Here is a 10,854-nt window from a genome sequence, read left to right as displayed (position 1 = left end):
AACAAGATAGAATCATAACACCTCTATCAGCTGATGCCAACAGGCAGGAACAGGGAGACAGAACACTGAGAGCACAGCAGCCAAGGTTAAAGGTGCGTGTGCTCAGTCAGGACAGTTTGAACTGATCAACTGGGTCAAAGTTATGGACCTTGGAAAATATTTCCCCAACACCGGGTAAATACGTCATCCCTGCATCACTCTATTGCACAGCTTCAAAGTTGGTGGACTTCTTTCAAGGCCACTATCATTGGTCTGTGGCTTCTCCACCTCTTCAGAAACACTCGCTTCTGCTAATAAGGCTATGGGGGAAACATTAGAGGCTATTCAAAGAGCTGCTGATCGGGTAATATCATTCATGTAAATGATGATTGTACATATACGCACACCTTGGTGCAATTGTGGATTATTAGGAGTTAATCGCAATTCAGCTTAAACAGATGAAATGTTACGTGGAAAAAAAAAAGGTATGAATGTATTTTATGTGGATAAATTGTTATGCTATAAATTGTTATGCTATAATATATATAATATATAGATGAACTCAGACGATTGCTAAAAAACATCAAGTAGGATTTTCTGTGAAATGACAAGATGGGTGGGAAGAGGGGGGGACGGGGTGGCATGGGAAAGGGATTCCCTATATTTTTTCTTTCTTTGTCTTTTCTTTTTCTTTTTGTATTGTCTATATAATTTGTATCTGTATAAGTCCCTTTTGTGAGGGCAAAAAAAAAAAAACAACAATAAAAAGTTGGTCACAAAAAAAACAAAGGTCCCAAGGCATTGGCTATGGTGATCTGATCACTAAACTAAGGACGTATTTGCCTGTTCAGAATAACAAACATGGTGATCAGAAAATAGCCTGTGTCAAATCCAAGTTTAGACATTGCTCTTGGACTCCAGTAGAGGACACGTTTGGTAGTAAAGATATCCAGCTGAATCTAAAAAAATATTCTCCTGAGTAAATCTCAGTACGTTTTCACACAGGCTTGTGGACATTCTTGGCATCTTTGTATGTTTGAGGGTGGTATTTCCAGGAAGATGTTCAGTGAGTCAGAAAGGTGATCTGTAATCATCTCCTGAATCACCTAAACTTCCCTAAAAAAGATTGGTAGGAGGAGGCTGTCTGTGGGGGTGGCGAAGCAGAACTAATCCTTAAGGATACCTGTCCTTGTCCTGAAAGATGATATCAACTTGTTTGGGGAATAACAAAACCAAAAGCCAGCAGAGAGGCACATCCTCACTTTTAAAGGATCTAATCCAAAAGACATGAATGCTGATTTATGACTTGTTTTTAAACCGCAGAGTTGTTCCTCCCTGTGTTTTTTTTATTTATGTTTTTATTTCGTGTTTAGTCCAACATCTTAGGGTTCTTTTGTTTTGGGATCATGCTGTCCATTCGATTTTTAGGCGATAATACATGAAAAGGAAAAGAAAATCCCCCCCGATGTAATGCACGGTGGCATTTCATCCACTTAAATCAGTATTTTTAGATGTTCTTTTGCTGGGTACAGAATAAGTGCTACTGCACAGGAAGCCCACATCATCAAGACTTTATCTTCAGAGCAGTCTACACATTTACTGTGACTACTTTTTCGGAATGAGTTTGGAGAATGCAACACCATTACGGCCATTTCCTGCACTTCCTGTTAATGTGAGTCCTCGGGCCAAGCCCTGCTTCGGCACATTGGCACTGAGTCAGCGCAACGTGTTGGCACAACGCCTCACTGAGTCATCCATTTCCAAACATTGACCACCAATCCACCTCAGGGCACCAGGGTTTCCCAAACCATTAAATAGATGGGTTTGGCCTCCCCACTTACTGGAGATGTCACCTGCACATAATTGGATTGGAGTAATACTGGTTTTTGACAAGTGGCAGTTGCACACCTTTTTGTTGGTTCCTTTCCATACATACAGATTTTTGGTATTCCTGTTGCTTCAAAAAGGGAAGATATAAAGTGTGCAAGGAACTTCTCTTCCCGATTGTATCTTCTCCTCCTCTTCTCTCCCCCTCATTCCATCCACTGCTTGTCTCCCCCATCTGTTCTCCTCCTTCACTCCCTTTGCCCTAATAGATTTGTATTTACACATGCCTGTGTTTCCATGTGAGTGTTTCTGATCAAAAAAGAGTGAAGTGTAAACAGCTCAATGTACGAGCCACTCCTCATTCCTCTGGTTGCAGCCTCAGGGTCTTACGATCAGAAACTATTCGTTTGTTCAGGTGGAATTATATCTACAAATGTTTCTGACTCATGCAATCATGGTTTCTGTCAGTTATTTGAATACACCTCATTACACTTTATAATTTCAGAGGAGCATCACTGGTACAATGCATCTGTAAAGGTTACAACATGATTATAAAGAAGTGCAATAATTACTGGGGTTGGTTACTTAACAGTAATTTAATATCTTTATAAAAGGAAACATAACAAGACATAATTGGTTATTAGTTCTGATAGGACCCATAGTCATTTTAAAGTATTTGGTTAGCTGTCTGCAGAAAACGTTTGGATCTTTTATAGACCGTGTGGCTTTAGGTTTTGGAAAAATGTTTTTGCTTGATTAAAAAAAAAAAAGCCTCCACATGTATTTCAGCTTAACTTTAAGTATTTCTGTTTTTTGGTGTTCCTATCTTTGGTCGGTCTTATTCTGTGAACTGGATCTTCTGTGTTTTGACGAACGAGAGATAACATTTGATGACACCCAGACAGAAGAACATGTTTATAGTACACTTAGTATTAACTCTAGGTCATGTTGATGAGTTTATCACCTGAGATTATCCCAGTTCAGCATGTACTCTGCAGAAGGATGTAACATAAATTATCTAACGCGTAGTAAAGGTTGTGGACATAGAAATCTCTGCACATTAAATAAGCAATAACCTCTAATTCTGTTTTTATGGATATTGTCAGTGGGACATGAATTGTGATCAGAGCTCTGCAGTGAAGGGGAAAAGCTGACAGAGTGCAAGCTTATATTTAATGTAATTTGATGTTGGCCCTTGCTTTATGTGGCAGCGTAACACTTTGTTCACAATGTCTTACATTTCCGTCACTCTAACAAAAGTACAGCTTGTGAACTACAGTGCATTTTGTGCTACTGATTATTTTTGTGAGTATTTCATGTTTAATTATTTAATTCCCTGGACACTGATTTAGGTTTCAGGACATAGGTAGCTCTTGTAGATTAATATATTACAAAATATCTGCCTTCCCAAACCACAATATCACTGGCAGTTGAAAGCTATGAATGTGTGTATCTTCAATGTAGTAGATCTATTTTTGGTCTGCAAACTAATTGAACTCCCGACTGACCATTGTAAGTATTCCGCTACCCCGACTACACCACTAACACAAGTGAAAAAAACAAGCAAACAAATTGTCTGCATGAACACCTGCTGTCTCTCACACAAACACACACACACACACACACACACACACACACACACACACACACACACACACACACACACACACACACGCACACACACACACACCCACACACACCCATCATTGGGTGTGTGTTACTGATCAGCAGTACTAATGTACACTAGTGTCCTCTTCTGTAACCTAAAAACATGTAATAACTGAGCTGTCTAGGCACGTAAACCGCAATGACCGGCTGTGTGTGTGTCTGTGTGTGTGTCTGTGTCTGTGTGCGTGTGTGTGTGTGTGTGTGAGACGTGGCTGGCACATCACAAGTCTAATCTGTCTCAGAACCTATCTCCAACAGCAGGTTGACATGTTTTCTTTTTTCTTTCTTTTCCACATCGTGCACAGCTGAACAACAACATGAACTCTCATAACAGTCCTCTGCAGAGTTGGTATAGCGGTTGTGAATGTTGGCTTTGCCCTTGTGATTATTGCTGCATCGATGAAGGTGCTTCTGAGTGAAAAGACTGGGAAACGTGGTACAGAGAGCAGGGCCAATGAAGACCTCAAATGTAACATCTCTGATATCAAAATGAATCACATTTTTATATGTTGACCTTAACACGTTTTTCAAGGCTTTTTACGATATACATTTCCTATTTCTTATTTAAACTATCACGCACCAAACAGAACTGAGTTGCATGTGAAAGGAAAAAACGTTTTACTTATGGACACATTTACTCAAAACATGGAAAACTTATTGTTGTTTTGGAGATGACCACTCGTTTTCTTCATTGCTTACAATGAAATGCAAAATGTATAGGAAACTGTTTCTGAAATGTTTCAGTTGCCCACATAAACAATTGTAGAGCACGATTGCTAGTACAAACAAATACTGTAAAAAAAAAAAGAGATGTGCATGAAGCTGTTAGTTGCTGCTGATGATATTGGATTTGAGTTTGTATAATCCACATGTTGTGTTAACGATCATTCTGGATGCCTAGGAGGCACTGATCTGGATAATGTTGATATAATATTTAGAGAGAGGTCGAGCTCAATATGCATGGACTATGGTCCAGCACGACTTAGAGTATAACACTTACAGTATGTAGAACTTATGCTGCCCATACTTGCAGTAACTCTGTACAGAGACGGTTAAAATAATAGAGGCTCTAGACATCAGCTTAATAAATATATTTAGACTTTTTAAAAAACTTTTGAACTTTAATACGAGTCTGCAGTGACATTTACTGATTGATGTCGTATCATTCATTTCAGAAAAGTCATTTAACTGTGAGAGAATATTTGACACTAAAACTCCAAAGTAAACTCCGCAATGTTTAATCAAGACTAGAACACTTTGTTGTCCTCGTCTCACCTTGTTGTCTCTGTATCACTCTCCACTCTCACCTTCTTCTTCTTCTTCTTCTTCTTCTTCTTCTTCATAAGCTTTCCCCATTATGCCTTCACTAATTACACCAATGTATTCTTGGCAAACATTAGCGAAAGCAATTGAATAATTAATGTCTTACTGGCTAATCGATCTCATCTCCTAGCCAACTGCTGTGTAGCTTTCAGTTGGCTAATGGTTGGATGTTAAAACACACATCACTGTCCATGTGTAAAAGGCCCATAATGAAGTTTTATTAAGCTGCATTGGGAAACACTCTTAATAACAACAGTTGGTTTTTACCAGAATAGGAACATTACCCTGTAAAACCCAGCGTCATTAACTAAAATCCTATTTTTAAAAAGACAAGTTAAAAGGGGATGTTGTTGCCTTATGGAGTCTGGCCATTCAGAGAGTTTCAGTTTATTTGCTGAATCTCAAAAGCAGGAATTTCCTTGAGAGAAAGTACTGAAGAAAACAACAAACATTGTCCATATGTCTAGCAAAAACTACTGTACGATGTGGGCTTTTTGTAAGATGACCAAACTATAGTAACAAAAGTAACATTATGAATGCTACAATTTGCTCACTTAACCATCACTGGTATCAATTTGGGTGCACTGTGCATAAGATCAGGTTTTCTGATTAAAAAAGATGGCAGCTGTTCTGGACCCCAGCAATATTGTTTTTTATGGGTGAAATCTATAACATGCTAATTCAAAATGTGCTTCTTTTTAGATCCACAATGCCTTGTTCAAATAAGACAATAATTCAAAAGTTGCAAGGCATACGCTTGGAGACCATCCTCGTCAGGCACAGTTTGTTTGGTTAAGGAACCTTAAACAACCTATGTTTTCCTGATAAGCAAGCTTGTTTGTTTCAGACGCAAAAATACCATGTTGCAAAACTTCTTAGGCCGGATGTCTGGGCTGATGGTCGGTGTTTTGTTCCCTTAACCTTGTAGTGTGTTGGGTCTACTGCTGCCTCAAGAGTTTTCTCAGGAACAGGCAAGCCTATTTTCATCTTTGAGCAAAATAAAATAATTACTTGTTGAAGCTATATATCTCTTTATATTATTCAATATTTCAACATTTGTTTTCTTGCTGTTTTTTTTAATAGTAAATCTATTGTTATTATTTAAGTTAGTTAGAGTTTTATGCTTTTATTTTGAAGGCATATTTGGTGATTGGAGCACCTGGTGTAATTGTTATATATAAATTAATATATTGGATACAGGTGGTGGTGGGATTAGCCAGCAGTATGGCATGTGTTTTTTTTTTACCAAGGAAAGCACAAGGAGGCCACAGGAAAGGCAAAGGGAAAGATATAGGAAATGTTCAATTGTATTTTGCTGATATTGGATCATGGAATAAATGCACAGAAACAAAAAATGTCTGGAGTTGGATCATTCTCTCAAGATCCCTATCTGGTGCCTCAGCGGCAGGTTTGCTGGTTTCTGCGTGTTTGTGTTACCTCTACACCGTCATATTCCTGCTCCAGCGCTGGGCAGTACTGCGGAAGTCCCAGCTGGCTCAGCCATCGGGAGATAGACTGGTGCTTCATCGTGACACACACACACACACAGGCATGTACACAGAAGCACACACACTCTACCACTCACACACACTCTTTAAGATGGAACCTGAAACACAGAAGAAGAAAAAAAATCAAATTAATTTAGACAATTAGTGGAACAAACAAGCTAACAAGTAAACAATATTCTAGTTTTGATCAAAGCTAAAAATAGTGAAACCTTCCTTCTTTAATCTCACACAATGGGAGATTCAATGGGGTGTGCAATTACCGCATGTAATCTAATTAAAAATTGAGAGCCACACAAAGTTAACATTACTCTTCTCCTCTCTGCTCAGTGACCCTTCACTAGTAATGGCCCTGGAATTTGCCAGTTTACTACTAGCTGGCTTTTGGAAAGTACATCTAGACATGAATGATAGATGTTCACATCCTTTAGGAGGGCCTCAGAGAAGAACAACTTGCACGCACAGAAAAGATGTGGGAGGTTTTGCTGAAAATATCCAAGCCATTTCAGTCTATGAAATAAATAATGTAATACTTTTCAAGGTGTTCACAAAATGAACTTGTATCCTACAGTACCAGACTACAGAAACCCAAGTAGAAAGATGGAGGATTGTTAATTAATTTTTAAAACGTGATTATAAGTGAGTTTGGGGATCTTTTCTTCACATTATGATACAACTTTTAACGTGTGTCTTCTTTTCTCAATGTGATTTCAATCTTGAACCAGGCTAAATTAATTATGGCTGGATGATAGGGTGATTTTACTCAGAAAGCTACTGTAACAATGTTTAAAAACTACAAATTTGACATTTTAAAAGCAGGTGAGGGAGATTCGGCAGAATGTTGGGAAACCATCATTTGTTGACAATTTTTCTCATAGATTGTTGAATAGAAATTCCCAAGACAACTCTGTAGCCAAGTATTTCCTTTATCAGTCCTATGTGAGATTAGCTGCAACACTAACTAACAGACACTTCAGTGCTGTAAACACACCCGGGTGATGATGTCTTAATGTCAACCCAAGGCTGATTTTGAGACTGAGAATCAAACTCTGTGTCTCTATCTGCTGCCATTCAAGATAGTGCCACACAACATTAAGCAGGGTGTACAGCAATAATAAGGGAACTGAATACTGGGAATAAGAGCTGATATCTCCCTAACACCTCTGCTGATTACAACCACCAATCATCTTTCACCAAAAAGCACTGAGGCTGTAACTATAGGTTACTTACGTAACCCCAATTCTCAGAGTAACATGAAGTGAGATGTCTCACTATGGGATGCGCCTCAACGCATATGCAAACAGAAGCATCAATCTCATTACGCCAATCCTGATTGGCTGGTAATCTTGACGTCTACGTCAGGGAATCCACCCACCCTTTAAGTAGCTTGCGCTACGTCGCAGCGTCATTCAAAATAAGCACCTCTTCTCGCTTCGCCTTAGCAAGAAGGGCCGTCTGGTGAAACATCTCACTTCATGTTACTCTGAGAACTGGGGTTACGTAAGTAACCTATAGTTCTCATTCATAACACTCCGTTCGATGTCTCACTATGGGATATTGAAACTCTCGTATTGCTAGACATGCTTATCTCGAAAATCACCAAAACAACCAGAACTTAACAGGTAGAACCCTGTCTCAACACAGGGCCCAGCACTGCGCGGGCCACACTTGGAGCAGAGACATCTAGCCTGTAAAAGCGGACAAAAGTGAGCGGTGAGGACCAGCTCGCTGCTGCACAAATATCTTGGATGGAAACACCCTTGAACAAAGCCCAGGATGTAGCCAGTCCACGAGTAGAATGAGCACGCAGGCCCGTTGGTGCCTGCAAACCCTGATTCGTATAAGCCAGAGCAATCGCTTCCACAATCCAGTGGGAGAGCCGTTGCCTGGTAACGGGCTTGCCCTTATGAGGGTTAGCCCAGGATACAAAGAGTTGGTCATTGCATCGAAACTCTTTTGACCTGTCAATATAGGTGCGTAAAGCACGGACTGGGCACAGCAAATTCGGCCGCTGTTCCTCAGAGGAACACAGTGGCGGAGGAAATGCCTCAATGTCAATGGGGGTACATGAGAGCCAACCACCTTAGGTACAAAGGCAGGGTTGGGCTTCAGCAACACTCTCGTTTGCCCCGGGGTGCATGAAGGATGTACAGAGAGCGCATGAATGTCACTGACTCGCTTGGCAGATGCCAGAGCCAGTAACAACACTGTCTTCAGTGACAGGTGTTTCATGTCAGCTTCTTCCAGGGGTTCAAATGGAGGTCGAGTGAGCCCATCTAAAACCACTGCCAAGTCCCATAAGGGCACCAGTGACCTGGAAACAGGGAGGAGCCTGCGAGCCCCTTTCATAAAACGGCAGACCAAGGGATGTTGGCTAGCCGTCTTACCCTCAAAGCCCACATGGCATGCAGCAATAGCAGCCAGGTACACTTTGATCGTAGAGAAAACTCTGTGTTTATCAATCAGGTCCTGTAGAAATGATAGAATCACCCTGACAGGACATTGAAAAGAGATGTGTCCCTTTTGAAGGCACCACTCCTCAAACACCCTCCACTTACAGTCATAGAGGGACCTGGTGGAGGAAGCTCTTGCACTCTGAATCGTGTTTATCACCTTCTGAGGGAGCCCCACTGTATTCAGGTTATACCACTCACGGGCCAGGCCCATAGTGCCAAGCGCTCTGGGTGTGGGTGAAAAATCGTCCCCCCCGCCTGAGACAGTATGTCCCTGCGTAGCGGGAGCTGCCACGGCTGCCCGCACAGCAGCTGATATATCTCCGCCAGCCAGTACATTGCAGGCCAGTGTGGAGCTATTAGGATCAGTGTGTGGCGTTGTTCTCTCACTCTGGCCAGAGTTGGGGGTATCAGAGCCAGGGGTGGGAACGCGTACAGAAGGACCGGAGGCCAAACGTGTGCGAGCGCGTCCACGCCTAATGGTGCGTTTAAATCGCGCATTGAAAAGAACAGCTGACATGGAGCGTTTTCTTTTGATGCGAACAGATCCACCGCGGCCCGGCCGTAACGCACCCACAGCTGACTCACAACCATTGGATGTAGAGTCCAGTCTGCATACAGTGGTACACCTCTGGACAGCAGATCTGCCCCGAGGTTCATCACTCCTGGTACGTGCGTTGCTCTCAGAGAGAGGAGACGTCCGCAGCTCCATACAGATCAGTTTGCGTGCCAGCATGTGTAACTGGAGAGAACGCAAACCCCTTGGCGGTTTATATACGATATTGTGGTCGTGTTGTCTGTCCTCACCGAGGACATGATGTCCTCTGAGAAAAGGCAGAAAGCGTTTCAGGGTGAGGAACACGGTAAAAGCTCCAGATAATTTATGTGTGACCGTTGGAGGTCTCTGCTCCAGAGACCCCTCACAGGTCGACCTTCGCGTTATATAACCCCAGCTCCCGGTCAGACAATGTCTGTGGTGACCACGTGCCGCGATAGAGACCAGCACCCACGATAGCACGCCCCAGTGATACTAGAAAAGTGGCTACAGCCAGTGTACGGAGACGCAACCATAGTGTGCGTGTCTGTCGTTCGAGAGTCTGAGTGCACGTTACGATTTCATTAAGTGACCATCACTCTCCTGCGCGCCATGACACGCGTACCGGGGTCCAGTCTGAGGGCAGTACCCAGCGCTGGAAACGTCAAGCCTCATGTGTATACTGTGTCCTCACAGTCGTACCACCAAGGTGGCGTCACCGCACAGGCGTATGTGGCAGACATGATACAGTGCTAGTGACAGCGTCTCTCTGGATATGAGCGAGGTCGAGCTAGGATGCTGTCATCGTGTAAACGCGATGTGTGTGAGGTGTGTGACACATATTTGCGCACGCGAACCTGAGTGTGCTGTCTCAGTGTTGTTGTGTAGTGTGCATCGGAGCCTGAAGGCTTTTCACTTCTCGTCTGTGACAGGCGGGCTGTAAAAGGGCGCCGAGTTTCAGGTGTAGGACCTCAGGAAAGTTGTCTGTTCTGGCTGGGGACAACGATGCTCTTTCTGTGTTGATGTGTTGACAGCGCGCAGGTGCGAGCAATGGGTGTTTTACTGAGGACATTCGTGGTGTCTGTGCTGCTGTTTAATATTGGACTCTTGCTCCGACTGTGCGCAGAAGGAGCCAATCGTCCAGATAAGTTGGCCAGGCGAATAACCGCGTGTTGCTGTGTAACGGGGCTATCGCGGCTTCTCGTACACCGTACAAAACACTCGTGGGCGAGAGACAGGACCGAAGGGAAGTCTCTGTTTACTCGATAACGGGACACCCTGAAGAGCGAATACGCTCAGAATAGTTGTCGTTGTGGATGTAAGTGATACTGGATGTGTTAAAATGACGCTATCTTTCAGGATCGACTGATGTGAACCAATCATTTTGTGCGCACGAGACGCAACAGAGATGTCGTGAGTGCAGCATTCTGACTTTGCTATCTTTGAGATTATTTGTTGCAGAGTCCTCAAATCTCAGTATAGGCCGAATTCCGTTCCCCTCCCCGTTTTCGGGAACGACGCGAAAACTACTTGCGAATTACAGAAGCCGCTTGACGTCTGTTCG

This window comes from Notothenia coriiceps, unplaced genomic scaffold, assembly GCF_000735185.1.
Source record: "Notothenia coriiceps isolate Sejong01 unplaced genomic scaffold, NC01 NC01_scaffold00014288, whole genome shotgun sequence".
Lineage (NCBI taxonomy): Eukaryota > Metazoa > Chordata > Actinopteri > Perciformes > Nototheniidae > Notothenia > Notothenia coriiceps.
The sequence above is the reverse complement of the archived record's forward strand: the minus strand, read 5'-3'. Positions refer to the sequence as shown.